Genomic DNA, 23,347 nt, shown 5'->3' on the forward strand with positions numbered 1-23,347 from the left:
AATGACATTTCATTGGACGAGGGTTGGTAATTTGCACAACAGTGCTGCTAAATCTACTGAGATTTGATTATGACTCAGCCGATGCTATATTTGTTAAATCTTCCGTGGAGATTCATGCAAAATTTTCTTTTTAGTTTTTTCTTCTTATAAGTTATATCACTTGGTCGGTTAAGATTCGTGTCAAGACTCGCTCAGCTCAGTCGCTGCCCTGAACAATTATGAAACAGTGACTTGAGTGGACCAATCTATGATTGGATGGTTAGAGGGATTGTGGTATCCATAACTCATCAGGGTTCAAAATCTGATGCTCACATTTAATCCTGGATTTATTTCAGGATTCCTGGCGATGCACATTTAGTGGGAGTAGACGTTCCCGTCGACGACGAGGTGCCTATGGTGACTTCGTAAATTTCAAAACCGTAGCGTGCTATTAGTAAGACATTGTACACTGCTCAATTTAGTAAGACTATTCTCTAGGTTTAAAAGTCCTCTGAACTGCAGCGGGTTTAACGCAATATTTAAGGGGAGCGGCTGCAGGCTTTGGCCGCATGATTGCAGTTAACTTCAGTATTAAAAGCAAAAATCTCAGGCTGCACACCGATCGTCAGCGCTGGCGCATATATGGTCAGTAAAAAAGACAACCATGGGACATGCACCAGCGGGCATGCATCCATACATCCGGATACATCATACTAGAAAATTTAAATTTATTTTCTTAAAAAAAGAGGTCATTCTCCGGCCTTTGCATCTGAGAGATGCCCACTTTATTAAAACGTCGAGAGTAATAAAGTCTGGTCTGCAGAGTACAACTTACAACAAGAGCAAGCAAAAAAATAAATAAAGAGTACAAGTCTCAAAGCCGCATCCGGCCGGACGAAAATACAGTAAGGACCTATCCTATGCAGTGATCGCCATCCAAACCGATTGAAAAAAAACCCATGTTGCCATCTTCCATCGGTTGCACCCAGTAGCCAGCTGCTCCCTGGAAGCCGTAAGAGTGAGTAATGACCACGGATCCATGCCGTAGCCCTGAATATAACCTGCAATAAATTAATCATAGGTTTTCTGTTAAAGATTATATCATTCTTGCAGTTTCATATAGCCCAAAGAAATAGGCATATTCCAATCCGAATATTACACGCATGTAAAGAAAAAAAAAATCCTACATACTTCGTAGATCAACTAGTCTAGTCCTCGTCGGAGATGTCCACTATCTCGATGCCTGATGTCAGGTACATGGGAGGCAGCCGCTCTAACTTCCGTGGCTCCTCCACGACAGCCTAATTCCATCTCCGCTTCGACCTCGTCGAAGAGGGCGTCGGTCGCTGCCCGTTCTTGCCGGATGAATCGCCGGTTGGCCTCCACATAGGCTTCATCCTGGATGGACTCCAGGATGGCCTGCTGCTCTGCCATCTCGTCCGCTTGGGTGATGGTGAATTCCTTCTCCGCATGCTCCACGTTGAAGCCCGGAGCCGACGCCAGCTCCTCCTCCTCCTCCTCCTCTGACTCTGGCGAGTCCGGAGGCAGCCCGGCAACGGACGCGGGGGGTGCGCGCGGCGCGCCTTGCCCGGATCTCCTTCTCGATCTGGTACCGGCGCTCCGTGTGAGCATAGCGCAGGTGGTTATCTTCTTCCGGACCATGGCGAAGCCGAAGAGCGTGGAAAGAGCGTCGGAGCAGGAGAGAGGAGGTAGATGGGGGACACCGGCTAGCTTAAATAGCCGGATTTGGCCTCGGGCGGCGAGCCGGACCAGCACCACACAGTGTTCACACCCTTCACCCGAGGAGACGTCCGATAGACTGCTTGGTTTTCCGGGCGATTTCGCATGGGACCCTGACGTTAGTCTGACGTGACGGACGCGTCCGCGCCCTGTATCCGCCCCATATTTAAGCTGGATATGAGGGGTGTCGGCCAGGCGGCGTTTGAGGAGCCCATTTTGATCAATTTTTCGTGATCGATCAGTGACCAAGCCGTCTTTCCGGGCGTTTAAGAGGGGTTTAGGGCGTGGGACTGTAGATGCTCTAATATAACTTGCTATGGCCAGATTTATCATTTGGACATTAATGATGGGACAAGATAGTTGCTTCGTGACAGGTTAGATTTCTTTCCCGTATTGCGACGTCGACAGGACATGATGTACCCCCGCAAAAAGAAAAACATGGCATGATGTACGTAGGCTAGCTTGTATGGTCAGATTTCTCTTAGGCTACATGCATGAGATCCCGGTAATTAACTAAGATTATTATTATTATTATTATTTTCCCTTTTACCCATTTTGCTTTTTGAATCAGAACACTCTGTCAACCCATCAGTATTGTGCGTCTAAAGCAAGCTGCCCAAGTGTCCAGTCATGATTTTGCTCCATGGTTGGGGTTGGGTTTCTCTCTTCCCTTTTCCTTCTGATTTTTTTTATGTAAAAAGGTCTATCAAGCTCGATCAGTCTACAGTGCCAACAATGTTACGTAAGGACATCTCTCAAAAGCTCCGATATATGTCTGTGTTATGGTGTCTATACCATTTATGTCAACTTCTATTATTCAATAGGGACCCATGATCTATGAAGTGGTCAGGATGTTTGTTTTCCGGCAAATCTGAGACAAAAGTGAAAAGCTTTCTTAGAGTCTGGATATCCACTTGATCAATCAGAAGTCTCCTCGTAGTCTTCTTCTTTTTTCTCTCTTCATATATATGTATTGTCCTCCTCTTCTCTCCCCTCCCAACCAAACACCACAAATCCCATCATATGCATGGCCCCCCTCTACTCTCTTCTCCCAACCAGATTAATTTATGAATAGCTTTGGATGGCCCCCTCCGCATCATGTCCACGGAACACGTCCGGGCATATACCGGAGCCATTTGCGGGTCAGCTTTGAAGATTGCCCTAAAGGTCTTCTCAGATGTGAAGTTAGGTAGCTCTGAAAAATTCTAATTACGCCATATTCTGTGCCTTCATCATCGATGCGTTGCTTGGCGATGGCGGCAACAAATGTAGTGGTAGTAGAATAATATACTCCCTCCGTTCCGAAATAATTGTCGTTGGGAGTTCCTCTCCCACCAGGTGAAAACGCACAAAAGTACAGAAATACCCCTCGTTTGAAAACAGATCGTCTTCCTCCTCCATCCGCGAGGCAGCACCCCTCCAGTCGAGGACTCCTCCATCCTCCGTCGGGCTCCTCCAGGCCAGCGCCCCTCCGTCGGGCTCCTCCAGGCCAGCGCCCCTCCGTCAGGCTCCTCCAGGCCAGCGCTCCTCTTTGCCCCTCCTCCAGGCCAGCGCTCCTCTTTGCCCCTCCGCCAGGCCCCTCGTCGCCCCTGCTTCTCCGCCGGGCTCCTCCAGGCCAGCGCTCACCTCCTGCCCCGCCTGACCCTGGCCAGCGCTCAACTCCTCCTCCGCCCCCACCTCCTCCATGGCTACGGCCAGGCCACCAGCGGCTCCATTCCAGTGAACTCCCCTGCTCTCTGCTCATCTTTGTGGTAGGCATCCTGCAAAATTGTTCATGTTACTTTTCAATCAAGAAATCAGGAATACTAGCAATATATCGATATCAAGATCCTGATCTGCTAGTTTTGGAAACGTTCACTCAGGAAATCAGTCAATGAGGATATCAAAATGTTTTGGTAATGGAGTAGTGTGCACATGTACATTGTCGCTAGGTGTGGGTACAAAATTACGGTATCTTGAGCATCCCCACCAACAGAATTACAGTTGAGAAAATTCAGCCAGGGCACAATTTCAAAACAGTAAGACCAGTCACAAAACAGAAAGTCTTGGTTTGAAAATGGTAGGTAGGTCACCTTACTAGCTTCTCTTTCTTTCATTCATTTCCATCACCATCACCTTGGCTCAAGTTCGCTTTCTTTCACACTATCAAAGGAATTCAGTTAGGAGTAACATTAAGTGAATCAAATTTGCAGATGATGTACTGAAAAGGGTGTTGTTTCTTGACAAGAAAAGGCAGAATTGATGTACTGAAAAGGGTGTTGTTTCTGAAACAATTGTCATATTATGAGTTCACCTAAGGAAATTAAGCTGGTTTCTGAAAGTTCAAATAAGGTGCACAAACCCTTAAGGTTCAAATAAGATGACCATGACAGTAAAAGTAATATTGACATGGAGTAAACATTAGCACTAATTGAAATGAGTAAACACTAGCAATATTAACAGAATTAAACACTAGCAATATTAATAGGAGTAAACAGAAATATTAGTACAAGTGCCATACTACTGCAAGTGCTAAATCTGATTTGGTCTTTTTGCAAGCTTTTACTCCTACACTACTCCTAATTAAATGAAGAAGATCTTGAACTAATGTAAGAGAAGAGAAAAAGGAGTGAGAAGCAAGAATTTAGTTAATTTTAATTAACTGGAAAAGGATTTAGTTGATTTTTACTCCTACACTAAATCTGGAATACTCCTACAGATCAGTAACCATGAACTTTCTCAATAACAGTACAGAAGGGCACAATATTGGGAAGTTTGTTAGTTTGGCATGGTAGCAACAGTAAAATATATACAAGCAGGCACTCCCTTCTCTATATATGAATTCAACTAAGAGATCCGCTGATCTAACACGCACAAATTCTTCATTAACCTAGGAAACTAATTATGGCTGGTAATGCTTCATTAACCTAGGAAACAAATTCTTGCTTTGACAGTAAACAGACAACAATTGACCATAACAATATTGTCACTGTTGCTTTGACAATAAGCAGACTGAATTTATATGTACTTCTTCTTCTTCTTCTTCTTCTTGTACTTCTACTTCTACTTCTACTTCTACTTCATCTTACATATTCATATCTTCAGGAGAAAATGGATCTCCCAGATCTCAACTTCACTCCACCTGTAGAAGATGTGGATGAAATGGACGAAGATGCAGGAGAGCGAATGGAAGGAGATGAAATTGTTCAAGATCCAGGAGAGCGAATGGAAGGAGATGAAATTGTTCAAGATCCAGGTACAGTTACCGTTGATCGTTCCATCATTTCATCATTTGATCATTCCATCACTTCATCACTTGATCATTTCATTTAATCATTTCTCTGTTGTATGTCTTGGTGCAGGTGTTGGGCAAGTTGCTAGGAAATATAAAACCCTTAATGACCAGCAAAAATTTGCTGCTTATGTAGCAATGCATACACTGTGTATGAGTAGAGGAGGCACTTTTTTGGGAACTGACAAGCAAGACATTGCAAATTTTTTCGGAGTGGGTGTTTGGAGTATACAAAGAATTTGGAGAAAAGCAATGAGGCAAATTAGCGAAGGTAAAGAGGTGGATGTTTCTAATAAAAAAAAGGAAATTCTGGAAGAAAGCCTAAGGACATTAATCTAGAAAAAATCCTAACGATCCCATTAAACAAAAGGTCTACCATTAGGTCACTTGCTTGGCAACTGGGGTGTAGCCCTACCACACTTCATAGAAAGTTCATGTTAAACTTGATAAGGAGGCATACAAACTGCGTGAAGCCAGCTCTAAAGGACCAGAATAAGAAGGATATGATGAAATTTTGTTTGTCAATGCTTGACGAGGCAACAACAGCAACACCAAGGCCTAAGTTCAAGACTATGCATAATGTTGTCCATATTGACGAGAAGTGGTTCAACATGACCAAGAAGAATAGAACCTATTATCTGCTGGACGGGGAGGAAGAGCCTACAAGGCCTATACATGGCAACTTTATTGGAAAGGTGATGTTCTTGACGGCCGTTGCTAGGCCGAGGTGGGACAGTGAAGGAAACGTGACCTTCTCTGGGAAAATCGGTATCTGGCCATTCGTGAAAGAAGTTCCTGCTCAAAGGAGAAGCGACAACAGGTCCAGAGGTACAATAGAGACAAAATCAATAAAGGTCGACAGAAAAGTGATGAGGGAGTTCCTGATAGAGAAGGTCTTGCCAGCAATACAAGCTGTTTGGCCTGAAGGCGATGCTGGACAAACCATCTACATTCAGCAGGATAATGCTAAGCCCCATATCTTGCCAGATGATCAGGAATTTCTAGAAGTTGTCGCAAAAACTGGACTTGACATCAGAATAATACAACAGCCTCCCAACCGTCCTAATTTGAATGTGCTTGACCTTGGGTTTTTCAACTCGCTCCAATCCCTGACAGATTGTCTGAGTCCTAAAACACTACAATACCTTATTAAGGGTGTTTTGGAGGAATTTGAAGGCTATGATGTTTACAAGCTCAACAGAATTTTCCTAACTCTGCAGACGTGCATGATTGAGATCCTAAACCATGCAGGGGGCAATGGGTATAAAATACCCCATGTAAACAAGGAAAGGCTTGAGGGGATTGGGCAACTACCTCCAAGATTATCATGCCCTCTAGAGGTTTATGCAAATGCATTATACAACTTAGAGCTAATGGAGAGGGTTCAGTAATGGAATATGAGCTTGTGATGACGCTTGCGGTGAGGTTGTGATGCTAGTGATGATGCTTGTGATGCTTGCAATGAGGCTCTGATGCTAGTGATGAGGCTGTGATGCTAGTGATGATGCTTGTGATGCTTGCGATGAGGCTCTGATGCTAGTGATGAGGTTGTGATGCTAGTGATGATGCTTGTGATGCTAGTGATGAGGTTGTGATGCTAGTGATGATGCTTGTGATGCTAGTGATGCTTGTCATGTCTGTAATAATCCATATTTGAGTATGTTGGAGTACGTTGTTTTTGTGGAGTATGTTGGAGTATGTCTAACTCCACTTATATGTGTAACTCCACTTGTATGTCTCCACTTGTATTTTTACTCCATGTATTTTTTTACTCCATACTCCATTTGTATGTGTATATTTCTACTACTCCATTTGTATGATCATTCGCTGATAGGAGAGTAGTAGGAGAGGAGAGGAGTGAATTCGAGAAGAGTATGTGAGAGGAATATGAGAGGAAAGGAGTGGAATAGAAGAGGAGAGGAGTGGGCTGGAATAGGAGAGGAGAGGAAAAAATTAATTTAACTTTAACACAAGATAAGAGAAGAGAGGAGAGAAGAGAGGAGAGATAAGAAGAGAGAAGAAGAGAGAAGATACTTTTCTTTAATTAATGCCAAGCTACTCTTTAACATCATTCTTTGGTCAAGTTACTCACAAGCTTCCATACTGCCAAGTTTGCTTATTGGCATTCTTTTAATTTTAGTCATGCTCCTACTAATCCTACTCCTAATCCTAATTTTAAAAAACCTGCATTAAAAGGAGTATTTTGGCACTGGATGAAAAGGAGTATTAACAACTCCAAGCTGAATACACAAATCTCTACAGCAAGCTACTCCAAGCAGTACTAAACCAACTAAGGTCACTTAAAGCAGTACTACACCAAAATACAAATACTGATGTCACTAATCTTTCCAAGCAGTACTACACTTACAGTAATCTCTGATAGGAGAGTAGTAGGAGAGGAGAGGAGTACTTGCAAGTCTACACTAAACACTACACTACTCCAAGAACTACTCATACTGTTGCTGCACTTGCTGAAAAGAGAAGAGAAGTCAAGATAAGGAGGGTACTCCTGCTACAATTCATTTAATTTTAGTTAACTCAAGTTCATTTACTGAAAAAATCATTTAGTTTTAATTAAAAAACAAGTTTCAGTTAATTAAAAAATCATTTAGTTTCATTTTAATTAATTAAAGAAAATGACTTGTTGAGAGGAAAGGAGTGGAATAGAAGAGAGAGGAGTGGAGTGGAATAGGAGAGGAGAGGAAAAAGTTTATTTTAATGCTGAAGTTTGGAAGTAGGGTCTGGAGTTTTTGATACTCAGGAAGGCTTGTGTTAAAATCAGAGGACTAGACTAAACAAAATGAAATACGCAAGGCCGCAGCAAGAACGCAGCTCACTTCAACTAAACTAAACTGAACTTATTTAGCTACTGAAGAAATGAGCAGCGACTGAAGCAACTAAACTGCAGTTATAAGGAGGAGTAGCAAGCAGTGACTGAAACTGCAGATACGTCGAGGTTAACATTGACAACTACTGCAACTTTTCCTTATTACTCCAGCAAAACTACTGGAAAACTAACCGAATCTTTTCACTTGAATCAACTACTGCAACGAAATTCAGTGAATTAAGTATGCAGAGATACAACTACTACCATCAGAGAGAAACTACAGAATTAAGTATGCAGAGACAAGAGTATTGCAACCAAACTGAATATACTCCAACCAAACTGAGACAAGAGTACATCAGAGATACAGAGAGATACAAGTACTGCAACCAAACTGAATTAAGTACGGAGTATGCAGAGATACAGGAGTACAACTAACTGCAGCCTTGTCGTCGCGGAGGTTCTGGCCGTGGAGGCCGCGCATGAGGGAGGCCAGCTGCTCGTCCTCCTCCATCTGCTTCCGCACCCGCTTGATCTCCTTGGACACATCCCCGAACCTCTGCATAGCATATCCATGTCCACCCAGAGCAGAAAGCGCAACGCGTGTCATCGTCAGTCAGTCAGCGCGTGTCATCGTCAGAGGTACTGTAATTAATCAAGAAGCCAGAGCGGAGGGGGCTTACGGTGGACTGGATGGTGTTGGCCCTGGTCCTGCCCAGAAACTGTTGACTGCATTAACACGAGGTAGACGCACACGTTTGGTGCTTCTGTTTCTCTACAGGTTCTCTGTTACTCCCTCTGTTCCGAAATAATTGTCGGTGGAGAAAACTAGTACAAGTTTCGGCACGCTACGATTTTTTTGCGCTTTCCACTTTTACCCTCGCGTCAGCACTCACTCGCTCCTTACTCATTGCTTTCTCTTCTCCCCGTCGCCTCTCTCTTCTCGCCAACCTCGCCGGCAACCACCTCGCCCACCTCGTCGGCAACCACCTCGCCCACCTCGCCCACCTCGCCGGCCACCATCTCTCCCCGTTGCCGCCATCTTTCTCCCGCCTCCACTCGCACCCCACAACACTCACATCCCACATCCGAGGTCAAAGCTTGGATTTTTGCACCGGCGGCAAGCTTCTGGGCGACGGAGGCGCTGGATCCGCGTGCGCCACCGCTTGATCTGCGTGCACCTGCTCTGGATCTGGCGACGAAGACGGTGGATGCGGTGCAGAGGTGAGCTTCTGGGCGACGGACGCACTTGACACAGTTGGTCGTTGCTGCCAGGAAGAAGAAGGGCAAAGGGGATGGCCGCCGACGCCGCGTACGCGAAGCTGGTGCTGCTCGCCTGCAACGGCGGCGGCGGCGTCCGCGCTGCACCTGCTGCAGTGAGGGGGGTTCGGCCGGGGCCGCGTCGTGGCCGGGCTCGTCTCCCCGCTCCCGCGCCACTCCACGCACGAACACCAGCGCCGCCTCCGCCGCATGCTCGCCGTCGCCACCGAGCCCAGGCCCCCTCCCTCGCCGCCGGCCCCATGCACCGGCAGGACCAGGGCCAACACCATCCAGTCCACCGTAAGCCCCCTCCGCTCCGGCTTCTTGATTAATTACAGTACCTCTGACGATGACACGCGCTGACTGACTGACATGACACGCGTTGCGCTTTCTGCTCTGGGTGGACATGGATATGCTATGCAGAGGTTCGGGGACGACGTGTCCAAGGAGATCAAGCGGGTGCGGAAGCAGATGGAGGAGGACAAGCAGCTGGCCTCCCTCATGCGCGGCCTCCACGGCCAGAACCTCCGCGACGACAAGGCTGCAGTTAGTTGTACTCCTGTATCTCTGCATACTCCGTACTTAATTCAGTTTGGTTGCAGTACTTGTATCTCTCTGTATCTCTGATGTACTCTTGTCTCAGTTTGGTTGGAGTATATTCAGTTTGGTTGCAGTACTCTTGTCTCTGCATACTTAATTCTGTAGTTTCTCTCTGATGGTAGTAGTTGTATCTCTGCATACTTAATTCACTGAATTTCGTTGCAGTAGTTGATTCAAGTGAAAAGATTCAGTTAGTTTTCCAGTAGTTTTGCTGGAGTAATAAGGAAAAGTTGCAGTAGTTGTCAATGTTAACCTCGACGTATCTGCAGTTTCAGTCACTGCTTGCTACTCCTCCTTATAACTGCAGTTTAGTTGCTTCAGTCGCTGCTCATTTCTTCAGTAGCTAAATAAGTTCAGTTTAGTTTAGTTGAAGTGAGCTGCGTTCTTGCTGCGGCCTTGCGTATTTCATTTTGTTTAGTCTAGTCCTCTGATTTTAACACAAGCCTTCCTGAGTATCAAAAACTCCAGACCTTACTTCCAAACTTCAGCATTAAAATAAACTTTTTCCTCTCCTCTCCTATTCCACTCCACTCCTCTCTCTTCTATTCCACTCCTTTCCTCTCAACAAGTCATTTTCTTTAATTAATTAAAATGAAACTAAATGATTTTTTAATTAACTGAAACTTGTTTTTTAATTAAAACTAAATGATTTTTTCAGTAAATGAACTTGAGTTAACTAAAATTAAATGAATTGTAGCAGGAGTACCCTCCTTCTCTTGACTTCTCTTCTCTTTTCAGCAAGTGCAGCAACAGTATGAGTAGTTCTTGGAGTAGTGTAGTGTTTAGTGTAGACTTGCAAGTACTCCTCTCCTCTCCTACTACTCTCCTATCAGAGATTACTGTAAGTGTAGTACTGCTTGGAAAGATTAGTGACATCAGTATTTGTATTTTGGTGTAGTACTGCTTTAAGTGACCTTAGTTGGTTTAGTACTGCTTGGAGTAGCTTGCTGTAGAGATTTGTGTATTCAGCTTGGAGTTGTTAATACTCCTTTTCATCCAGTGCCAAAATACTCCTTTTAATGCAGGTTTTTTAAAATTAGGATTAGGAGTAGGATTAGTAGGAGCAGGACTAAAATTAAAAGAATGCCAATAAGCAAACTTGGCAGTATGGAAGCTTGTGAGTAACTTGACCAAAGAATGATGTTAAAGAGTAGCTTGGCATTAATTAAAGAAAAGTATCTTCTCTCTTCTTCTCTCTTCTTATCTCTCCTATCTTCTCTCCTCTCTTCTCTTATCTTGTGTTAAAGTTAAATTAATTTTTTCCTCTCCTCTCCTATTCCAGCCCACTCCTCTCCTCTTCTATTCCACTCCTTTCCTCTCATATTCCTCTCACATACTCTTCTTGAATTCACTCCTCTCCTCTCCTACTACTCTCCTATCAGCGAATGATCATACAAATGGAGTAGTAGAAATATACACATACAAATGGAGTATGGAGTAAAAAAATACATGGAGTAAAAATACAAGTGGAGACATACAAGTGGAGTTACACATACAAGTGGAGTTAGACATACTCCAACATACTCCACAAAAACAACGTACTCCAACATACTCAAATATGGATTATTACAGACATGACAAGCATCACTAGCATCACAAGCATCATCACTAGCATCACAACCTCATCACTAGCATCACAAGCATCATCACTGGCATCACAACCTCATCACTAGCATCAGAGCCTCATCGCAAGCATCACAAGCATCATCACTAGCATCACAGCCTCATCACTAGCATCAGAGCCTCATTGCAAGCATCACAAGCATCATCACTAGCATCACAACCTCACCGCAAGCGTCATCACAAGCTCATATTCCATTACTGAACCCTCTCCATTAGCTCTAAGTTGTATAATGCATTTGCGTAAACCTCTAGAGGGCATGATAATCTTGGAGGTAGTTGCCCAATCCCCTCAAGCCTTTCCTTGTTTACATGGGGTATTTTATACCCATTGCCCCCTGCATGGTTTAGGATCTCAATCATGCACGTCTGCAGAGTTAGGAAAATTCTGTTGAGCTTGTAAACATCATAGCCTTCAAATTCCTCCAAAACACCCTTAATAAGGTCTTGTAGTGTTTTAGGACTCAGACAATCTGTCAGGGATTGGAGCGAGTTGAAAAACCCAAGGTCAAGCACATTCAAATCAGGACTGTTGGGAGGCTGTTGTATTATTCTGATGTCAAGTCCAGTTTTTGCGACAGCTTCTAGAAATTCCTGATCATCTGGCAAGATATGGGGCTTAGCATTATCCTGCTGAATGTAGATGGTTTGTCCAGCATCGCCTTCAGGCCAAACAGCTTGTATTGCTGGCAAGACCTTCTCTATCAGGAACTCCCTCATCACTTTTCTGTCGACCTTTATTGATTTTGTCTCTATTGTACCTCTGGGCCTGTTGTCGCTTCTCCTTTGAGCAGGAACTTCTTTCACGAATGGCCAGATACCGATTTTCCCAGAGAAGGTCACGTTTCCTTCACTGTCCCACCTCGGCCTAGCAACGGCCGTCAAGAACATCACCTTTCCAATACAGTTGCCATGTATAGGCCTTGTAGGCTCTTCCTCCCCGTCCAGCAGATAATAGGTTCTATTCTTCTTGGTCATGTTGAACCACTTCTCGTCAATATGGACAACATTATGCATAGTCTTGAACTTAGGCCTTGGTGTTGCTGTTGTTGCCTCATCAAGCATCGACAAACAAAATTTCATCCTATCCTTCTTATTCTGGTCCTTTAGAGCTGGCTTCACGCAGTTTGTATGCCTCCTTATCAAGTTTAACATGAACTTTCTATGAAGTGTGGTAGGGCTACACCCCAGTTGCCAAGCAAGTGACCTAATGGTAGACCTTTTGTTTAATGGGATCGTTAGGATTTTTTCTAGATTAATGTCCTTAGGCTTTCTTCCAGAATTTCCTTTTTTTATTAGAAACATCCACCTCTTTACCTTCGCTAATTTGCCTCATTGCTTTTCTCCAAATTCTTTGTATACTCCAAACACCCACTCCGAAAAAATTTGCAATGTCTTGCTTGTCAGTTCCCAAAAAAGTGCCTCCTCTACTCATACACAGTGTATGCATTGCTACATAAGCAGCAAATTTTTGCTGGTCATTGAGGGTTTTATATTTCCTAGCAACTTGCCCAACACCTGCACCAAGACATACAACAGAGAAATGATTAAATGAAATGATCAAGTGATGAAGTGATGGAATGATCAAATGATGAAATGATGGAATGATCAACGGTAACTGTACCTGGATCTTGAACAATTTCATCTCCTTCCATTCGCTCTCCTGGATCTTGAACAATTTCATCTCCTTCCATTCGCTCTCCTGCATCTTCGTCCATTTCATCCACATCTTCTACAGGTGGAGTGAAGTTGAGATCTGGGAGATCCATTTTCTCCTGAAGATATGAATATGTAAGATGAAGTAGAAGTAGAAGTAGAAGTAGAAGTACAAGAAGAAGAAGAAGAAGAAGAAGTACATATAAATTCAGTCTGCTTATTGTCAAAGCAACAGTGACAATATTGTTATGGTCAATTGTTGTCTGTTTACTGTCAAAGCAAGAATTTGTTTCCTAGGTTAATGAAGCATTACCAGCCATAATTAGTTTCCTAGGTTAATGAAGAATTTGTGCGCGTTAGATCAGCGGATCTCTTAGTTGAATTCATATATAGAGAAGGGAGTGCCTGCTTGTATATATTTTACTGTTGCTACCATGCCAGACTAACAAACTTCCCAATATTGTGCCCTTCTGTACTGTTATTGAGAAAGTTCATGGTTACTGATCTGTAGGAGTATTCCAGATTTAGTGTAGGAGTAAAAATCAACTAAATCCTTTTCCAGTTAATTAAAATTAACTAAATTCTTGCTTCTCACTCCTTTTTCTCTTCTCTTACATTAGTTCAAGATCTTCTTCATTTAATTAGGAGTAGTGTAGGAGTAAAAGCTTGCAAAAAGACCAAATCAGATTTAGCACTTGCAGTAGTATGGCACTTGTACTAATATTTCTGTTTACTCCTATTAATATTGCTAGTGTTTAATTCTGTTAATATTGCTAGTGTTTACTCATTTCAATTAGTGCTAATGTTTACTCCATGTCAATATTACTTTTACTGTCATGGTCATCTTATTTGAACCTTAAGGGTTTGTGCACCTTATTTGAACTTTCAGAAACCAGCTTAATTTCCTTAGGTGAACTCATAATATGACAATTGTTTCAGAAACAACACCCTTTTCAGTACATCAATTCTGCCTTTTCTTGTCAAGAAACAACACCCTTTTCAGTACATCATCTGCAAATTTGATTCACTTAGTGTTACTCCTAACTGAATTCCTTTGATAGTGTGAAAGAAAGCGAACTTGAGCCAAGGTGATGGTGATGGAAATGAATGAAAGAAAGAGAAGCTGGTAAGGTGACCTACCTACCATTTTCAAACCAAGACTTTCTGTTTTGTGACTGGTCTTACTGTTTTGAAATTGTGCCCTGGCTGAATTTTCTCAACTGTAATTCTGTTGGTGGGGATGCTCAAGATACCGTAATTTTGTACCCACACCTAGCGACAATGTACATGTGCACACTACTCCATTACCAAAACATTTTGATATCCTCATTGACTGATTTCCTGAGTGAACGTTTCCAAAACTAGCAGATCATGATCTTGATATCGATATATTGCTAGTATTCCTGATTTCTTGATTGAAAAGTAACATGAACAATTTTGCAGGATGCCTACCACAAAGATGAGCAGAGAGCAGGGGAGTTCACTGGAATGGAGCCGCTGGTGGCCTGGCCGTAGCCGTGGAGGAGGTGGGGGCGGAGGAGGAGTTGAGCGCTGGCCAGGGTCAGGCGGGGCAGGAGGTGAGCGCTGGCCTGGAGGAGCCCGGCGAAGAAGCAGGGGCGACGAGGGGCCTGGCGGAGGGGCAAAGAGGAGCGCTGGCCTGGAGGAGCCTGGAGGAGGGGCAAAGAGGAGCGCTGGCCTGGAGGAGCCTGACGGAGGGGCGCTGGCCTGGAGGAGCCCGACGGAGGGGCGCTGGCCTGGAGGAGCCCGACGGAGGATGGAGGAGTCCTGGACTGGAGGGGTGCTGCCTCGCGGATGGAGGAGGAAGACGATCTGTTTTCAAACGAGGGGTATTTCTGTACTTTTGTGCATTTTCACCTGGTCGGAGAGGAACTCCCAACGACAATTATTTCGGTACGGAGGGAGTATAACTCATGCATGGGACATGCACGATTATTAGCTGGCATAATCACTGTTTCGTCGTTTGCTTATCGGATGTGGGAAACTGTCTATTGCTAACTAGAGAGAGAAACCAACGGTGGTTTTCGTTTCTTTTAGTAGGTAGCTTAGCTTGGCCCCTAATAATCCGGGCTTTGTGATGGACTTATTGGCGCTACTTAATTCCGTAGTGGATGATGAGCATGCATGCGTTTCAGTTGGTCCGGCCTCCGTGTAGTACTTACTAGAAACAAAACGGTTGTTAATGAGCTGATGCGCCTTCAAGCTAATAACATTGTTTCGACAGGAATGGAGTTTATCTTGAACCTCGCATCATCTTGAGCGGGCGTCCACTGCATGCTTCAGATGGCAACGCATATATAGACACGGACACGTAAAAAAGCTCTCACAATATCGATCGATATCACACACGGGTTTCAGCTAAGTGAGCATACGTTGGACCGTCGCATGCGGTGACGTTTTCCCGTGGGCTCGTCACGCTTTGCTTGCATGGCACGAGAGGTGCAACTTCACATCAACTATACGTGGTACTCCCTCCATTTTACAATGTAGTGCTTTCTCTATTCCCGTGCTTGAACTTTGACCGTAAATTTAACTACTAAGACCGATTGTGGCGGGAGCAAAAATTATTTCAGTGAATTCGTCTTCGAAAGAAGTTTTTAATATGTAGCTTTTTCTCCCGCCGCAGTCGGTCTCGTTCGTTAAGTTTATGGTCAAAGTTCGATCTCAGAAAGCGCAGGCGCACTATATTTTGAAATGGAGGGAGTACTTGATTTTTCCGTAGATAATCCTGTGAAATGGTGTATTTCCTCGCATCAAAATCCTGTTAAAATCACAAGGTGACGCGCTGGTTGCGTCAGTAACACGTACGGCGAGCGAACGTGGTCGTTTTTCTTACCAAACGGCGAACCAAACCCTAGGTGGTAGCTACCTGGAAATCCATGGACACATCAGCGCATATGCATGCATGGATGCATGGGTCCCGTCCCGGCCGGTTGGTGGAGTTGCTGGCTCCGCTCGCGTCAGCCCGTTGACTGGGCGTGGGCGGACACGACAGGCATCCGCACCACACTCCACTCACACACCGATCGATCCAGACACCATGCCACACGCACGGACACCCCGGTCAAAAACCTCCCGGCTGCACGCCACCCTCCGCTACTCTCGTGCCATATATACCTGGAATATGGTTCGCATGCCTGCCTTTCCCTGGTCAAATTCTGGAGACCTGAGTATGATTTGCCACCCCACCAGAAGCAAAGAGAGTGCGTTTGTGCGCCGGCCAGGGAGGAAAAGGCTCTGTGCATGCATGGTCTCTGGATCCCGTCCCGTAGATTTTTTATTATCTTTATTAGAAAAGGAGGATCATCCCGTCCCTGCTTTAGAATCATGCATGCTGTCCTATTATTAAGCAAAGTATCCGAAACGTTTTGCGGTCTGAGCAGTGCTACACACACGACACACTGCGCACGATTCATGGACGATACTTAAATCCAGCCGCACATGCACATCATTGAGAAGGACACCAGCGGCTGGATTAGCACGTCGTGCATATATCAGGCAGCAGTGTCGTCTGGTTAGCAGTTTCGTTGCGGTCTAGTATAAGCTCGGTTTGAGCTAAAAATAGTTTTTAAAAAACTAGCACATATGCCCGTGCGTTGCAACGGAAAAAAAATGATGTTTTATTCAAACATAATGTCTCATAGCATCCTTCTATAAAATGAACATAAAAAAATACGATGCAATTTAGCCGTGTTATATTTTCTTTGCCGGGCATAATCTTTCATCAATTCCATTTAAGTAAAATTCTTCCTTTAGTTACCATGACGTCCTCACCCGTTTTAGTCGGGAATCAAATTGTTCCTTCTCTAATTTAGTAGCCCAACACATGAAAGCCTACAAATATTTTGTAAATTATGTTATATTTTTTACCTCAAGTCCTTCCTTTAATTAGCTCGCCCTAAACACGAGGGCTGCCACTCATATATTTAGAATGAGTTGGGATTAGTAAATGTGAATGGTGTATAGGTCTTTGGTTGTTACATAAAACATCCAGATAGGAGTTCCTCTGATCAATTCTGACAATATTGATTTATTTTGACCTAATTATTATTCGCGGTCTCTATAAAAGCCCATAAAAGGCCCATCAACGTACAAGTATTTGGCCCAGACCGCTTAGCGTGCACTCAAATCAAACGAAAAGGACTAAACCAAATCAAGAATACTTATTTCCTTTAATAGTAGGTATAGGTATAGATAAAAGTTGCTACAACCGGCACAAATAGGACGGGATGACTAAATACCTCACCTATTATTGAAGCGTCATTTAAACCGATTGTAGATATCTCAAGCTACCATCTCCCATCGGATAGACTCAGTAACTAAAACCTTACTGACTTCTACGGGAGTGAGTAACAATCTCATACAGAACGGATGCAAGTGAATATCCCGTCTCGTAGATGGGGGTTGATGGGATACTAACTGTCGCTGTGATGAGCATGGACCGAATCATGGCAAATACGCTGTGTAATTAGTTGGTTATTATTAAATCTGGCCGGGCTCTGACCGGATCGCTCTTTCCACGATGGCGACGTACGTGCAGTGTGGTGGACTATATATAGTAGTGGTACGTACGTACGGAGCAAGTAGTGAGACAGTCGTCGTTGGAGTATGTGTTTGGAGTACCTATACGCCACGAACGTCACACTCACGTAAACTACGCACCAAGTATACGTGAAATAAATTTGAAGATTCTAAAAGAAGAATATCCCATGGTGAAAGTTTCATGGTCAGACTCAGTCACCACTCGCATCACCTATAATTAGTGACTTCAGTGATCAAAATCACTGTGCATCTGAGCATTAGCTTGTTTCATTGGCTGTCATTTACGCGTTGTGTATTTGCAACTAACTTTGACAGTGTTATATATTTTTAGGTAAGCCAGCTATCGATACTACATGCAAGTCTTCCTCATGTATGCCAAAGGTAGGTGAGAAAAATGCGAGTATTGGACAGCTCTGTCTTAATTTACTGGTAGCTTCTTTGCTTAAAGATACTAGCAGTGTACATCAGAGGGCGCGACTCCCTTCGAAGGCGTCAATATTGTCGGCATTTGATGGGGGACAGTACACCTATTTTATACGTTAGGCTATCAGTATTTGTGCACTCATGGTAGTGTGATGGTGTTCATACGTCCTTATGACTCATGATGATGCATGCATGTTCCTTTGCTGCATAGCATGCATAATGTCCGCGTTCAAGCGTCTGTATCTTTGAGGCCAATAGTCAATGTTGTAATAGATTTGTTTGATAAAGTTTATACAATAGCACTACTCCTAGAATTATTATGAAATATAGGGTCTTTTGGTTTGCAGCTTAAGGTTGACACATCTAATCTTGAGCTCTTTTACGGTACCCTGGTACTCCAAAATAGAACAGGGAGTACCAATTAAATCCAACCATCGATTCTAAGGGGTATTATGGACCTTTTGTGTTGCTATAAAATTTTCCCAAAAAATCCTTTTATTAATAAATCTTCCAGTCTATTTCGTTGATGATGAAAAAAAATCCTTTGATCCAATCTGTTAACGCCGCTAGGGTTGCAATCACGCAGCTCTCCCATTGGAACGCCGTCAAGTGATCTTCCCCGTATCCGTCTCAACTGCTGACCTGCCCTCCCTTCAGCGCACCAATCATCCTCTTCGTGGGGCTAACTATCTTCCTGATGCTCGACCGCCACACCGCCGATGGTTTCTCCACTTCGCTCGTAGCGTTGCTGATGTATCAAGTAATTCCACCTCTATAATGTCGATCTTGTGCATTTGATATCTCATCGTCTGTCTCGATCCCTTTCTCGATGTGTGCATATCTTCGATCACTGAGATTGGTCCTTAATTTGAACAAAAATCCGGTATAGACCTACTTATCATTGACATGCACTCCTACTTCCTGATCGAGAGCTACTTATCATGTATCGATCGACTTTGTTCCTTTTTTAAGGCAATAATTTCTTATCATAAAATTCATGTATTTTCGAACAACTTTTTCATTGAAGACGAAATTTGAAAAGTATGGACGCCCATGTAAGTATATCAAACTGAAGGCACAATCAAGTTAGCTGCTAATGGGGGTGGGGGGGGGGGTGCATTTTGGTCGTTTCTTTGCAATGAAGTGGTTAGCTTGGCCTAATTTGAGCATTGTAATTGACTTCTTGGCGCTTCTTCCTTCCTGATTATGCGCATGCAGTTCACTACTAGAAACAAGAAGGAACTGTTAAACGGAAGTGACATACAAATAATATGTTCGTACTTTCAGTAAATTAAACTAGCAATGATGAAAAGGAACGGTCCAAATTGCTTATAGAACTTGAGGGTTTTTTCAAGTAACCTGGTACCCCTATTTAGTAATGTTTTTTTGTGAAACGGATGTAAAAGCTTTGTCTTATCTCATTAATTAAGAAGGAGCAAAACAATGGTTTGAAGGTTACAGGACCACGCGGGTCCGAATAGAAGGGATCGCTCTCCCGATACTAAGTTTCCCAAAAATCTAGCCCCGGCAACTATCCATATTTTCACCTCATCTCTAATCGTTGCCACCACTCTCATGGGTAGGGAGGCCTTGCCACGGAACACCAATTTGGGCCATTCACAATGTGGGTACCAATCAATTCCCGCCTTTCATTTTAAGGGGTTATTTCAGACCATTTTGTTACGTGAATGTGGTCACTAATACTCTCTCTATTTTTATTTACTCTGCATATTAGGTTTGGCTGAATTCAAACTTCATAAAGTTTGATCAAGTTTATATAAAAAATATAAACATTTACCATAACAAATCTATATGATGAGAAAGTACATTCAATAATGAATCTAATGCTATTAATTTGTTATTGTATATGTTAATATTTCTGTTGATAAACTTTGCCAAAGTTCACGAAGCTTGACTTTGATCAAAGCTAATACGCGGACTAAATAAAAACGGAGGGAGTATGTAATAATATATGGTTGTGGGCACCATTGCATAGGTCAAGGTGATCCTCCTTTTCAAAAGAAAAATATTTTTACGGCTTAAATTTATTTGGAAGGAAGTACTCCTACGTCGCTGTAAATTCTGGTGTAAAAAAAGTGTGTAAGTGCTTTCAGCCAAGGAGTAAAACACGCAAAAATATTTTTCGGTACCATGCGTCCGAAGCGAAAGGAATTTTCCGGTACCAAACTGCCGGCTCACGACGTTTGGTGGTGCTATTGCCCGCCTCTGCTTTCATCCATTCTTTGACTGGACGGCAGCTATGTACACACCAGTACACCACACTACACAAATTGCACGCCATTGCACGCCCGACGACAGACATGAATGTTTCTCCGATGTCCCTGCTGCGTCATATGGTTTCCCACGTGCCTCTCGTTTCCCCCGGTCAAACTGCAGAGATATAGGAGTGACAATGAGAGACGATGGACTCGCATCCCACCAGAACACAGGACGATTCCCTTGCGCGGCCATAGAGGAAAAGCAATATGGTGCGTGCACGGTTTAAGATCTGGTTTTCTTCTAATGAACTGTAGTTTAAGAAAGATCTACTACTTAAGTAAGTAGTTAGTACGTGGGGGTTGTTGAGATACTACCTGTCTGGCTGTCCCTACGACGCGATGAAGGGACATGTGGATCGAATCATGGCAAAATATGTTGTTTAGGCAGACGATGTTTATTTCATAATATTTCGTTAGCAAGGCTGGTTTGTATCGGGTAAGCTGTCAACTGCTACAATGATTGATTATTACAGTACATTACAGTGAGAGAAGGAGAGCGGATAGATATATCCGTTTCAGCACAATTAATATGGGACCGATCACGGGCCGACATTATTGTTTTGTTTCATCAATGTTTAAGGACGTGTTTGGTTGTCATTCTAAATTTGTCACATTTTGTCATCCCACAAATTAGACAAGTTTGACTGAGTTAGTCCTTGTTTAGTTTGCAGCCACACTTGTGGCAAGATTACTTTCATGCAAACTAGACTCTACATGTCACTAACTTGTAAAAGTGCGATAGGATTACCTCAAGTGTGGCAGAGGGTGGCTCCAATTTTACTTGCCTAACCTCAGACATGTGGGGCAAAAAAAAGTGTGACAAATGATGACAAGCTTTAGCAAACAAACCAAACATGCCATAAGACTCCGACGCGGCCTTCGACTTGCCGCGAAGCACCGCTCTCCCCTGAGCCCCGAGTTTCACCGTGCATGCAGCAACCGCGACATGTTCAAGCTTCTATCGTCCCTCCGTGAGCTTGCCATGCCTCTTTCCGTCACACCTTCCCCCTCTCTTGTGCTAGCCTTCTCACAGAAAGATTGAGCAGAGGGGGGTTGAAATAATCAATGTTGTGTGGTTTACATTTGTCATTCCCGTAAGAATTATCAGAATTGTGGTATTTGGAATCCGCTAGAGTGGCACCTCCCTTAATTCCAATTAGAAGCTCCCGACAGTCAATTACTAGAAATTGGTTATTGGGAATATTTTCTAAGTAGTCTACAAAATCAAAATATAAGCAGGGTTTCCATGACTAGGAGGGTGGCATGCACAATCCCGGAAACAGAAGCAACTCTTAGCCTTTGGTGGATTTGTTCGGATCTGTTCGTCTTTCGTCTACGTTCGTATATCTTTACGTTGGATCCTTTCGATGTACGCTACTCTTCATTGACGGCGGTTGCTGTTCTGGCGCGCTGGTCCTATGGGGCCTTAGGACGACGACTTCCCGACTGTCTATTACAATAAGTTTTGCCTGGCTTCAGTGATTGTAGTCGTCGCTAGCTGGTCTATAAATCTAGATGTAATTTTTTTGTACACGTTTAACATATATGAAACAAATGAGTAACATTTTTTCAAATATTTGTGTTTGATGATTACATTTTAATACACATTCTACTTTTTTGTGTAGACCATGAAAATTTTGTATACACGTTTGATATTTTTTAAATACACGATTAACATTTTTTAAATACATAATCAGCTTTTTTTCATGCGCATTGTATTTTTTATACATTTTCATATACATTAGAAACATTTTTCTATACACATTTTACAAATGGTAGCTTAACATTTTTCAAATGTTTTATGAAGTGTATTTTTTGTAATATATATGTTTATAATATTTGGAAGTATAAACAAAAGTAAAGTAGAGAAAGTAAAAGACAAACAAAAAAGTGGGAAAAAACACAAGGTTGGGGGCTCCCACGAGCTGGGCCGGCCCAGCCTCGGGCTCCCTCATGGGACGCTGCCCTACGTCTCGCGCCCCAGGAAAACGCACCCCCCCCCCCCCCCCAGAAAAAGCGTTCCCAGAAAAAAGGATGGGAGCAATTAATCGATGAGTACTCCTTCGGAAGCCCCGGCAGGGAACACTTCGTGTGGGTTGGGAGCGCGCCCACTTGACGCGCTGTCAGCTGCCGCCATGTATCTCGCTCCCTCCGAATTATTTTTTCTGTACGAGTTTTCAACTTTTAGACGATTGTTTTTATTTTTTTGGCTTTTCGGGGTTTTTCTGATTTTTCTTAGGATTTGGAAAAGAATTTCAAAAAAAAAAACGCGACAAAATGTGTTTTCTTTTTTTTTCTTCCACGAGAAGCATCTATTTACTTCTCGTCGGGGCATGAATTTGTTTTTGTGAGAGGCACGGTCATGTCTTTCGGAAAGGAAAAAAATGTGTTTTTTTTGCTTGCACAAGATGCACATATTTGCTTCCGCGAGCGGCGCAGCCGTGCCTCTCAAAAAAGGGGAAAATATGTTTTTTATCCTTCTGCAAGAGGCACAGATTACTTCTCATGTAGGCACAATTTTACTTTCATGAGGGGCACAGTTGTGCCTCTAAGAAAGGGAAAACATGTTTTTTAGCTCCGCAAGAGGCATAAATTTACTTCTCGTGGATGCATGAATTTGTTTCTGCGAGAGGCATGGACTGCCTCTTAGACAGGAAAAAACCCATTTTCTTTTTCTTCTTTCACGAGAGGCACAAATTTGCTTCCGGCAGAGGCACGGCCGTTTCTCTCGGAAAAGGAAAAACATGTTTCTTTTCATTCTGTGAGAGGCACAAATTTACTTTTCATGAAGGCACGGATTGGTTTTCGCGAGAGGCATCAGAAAAGGGAACGGCACTTTTTTTCGTTTCGCAAGAGGCAGGTCATTCCTCTCGAAAAGGAGGAAAACACGTTCTTTTTTGTTCCACGAGAGACACATATTTACTTCTCATGAAGGCAAGGATTTTCTTCTGCGAGAGGCACGGTCATGCCTCTTGAAAAATAAAAAACGTGTTTTTTTTTCTTTCGTGAGAGGCACAAATTTACTTCTCATAGAGACACGAATTTGCTTCCGTGAGAGGCACGATCATGCCTTTCATAAAGAGAAAGAAGCGTTTTCTTTTTTTTCTTCATTCGTGCAAGGCACAGCTTTAGTTC

At 43.3% G+C, this 23,347-nt stretch overlaps 1 long non-coding RNA gene across 1 annotated transcript; it reads left to right on the forward strand.

Moving 5' to 3' along the window:
• The first annotated feature begins 9,560 nt into the window (after positions 1-9,560).
• LOC123151161 (uncharacterized) lies at positions 9,561-14,808 on the forward strand. The gene is made up of 3 exons (XR_006475524.1): positions 9,561-9,620; positions 14,012-14,076; positions 14,394-14,808. It is a non-coding gene; the product is annotated as an uncharacterized lncRNA (long non-coding RNA).
• Positions 14,809-23,347: the final 8,539 nt, after the last annotated feature.

Source organism: Triticum aestivum, chromosome 7A (assembly GCF_018294505.1).
Source record: "Triticum aestivum cultivar Chinese Spring chromosome 7A, IWGSC CS RefSeq v2.1, whole genome shotgun sequence".
Classification (NCBI taxonomy): domain Eukaryota; kingdom Viridiplantae; phylum Streptophyta; class Magnoliopsida; order Poales; family Poaceae; genus Triticum; species Triticum aestivum.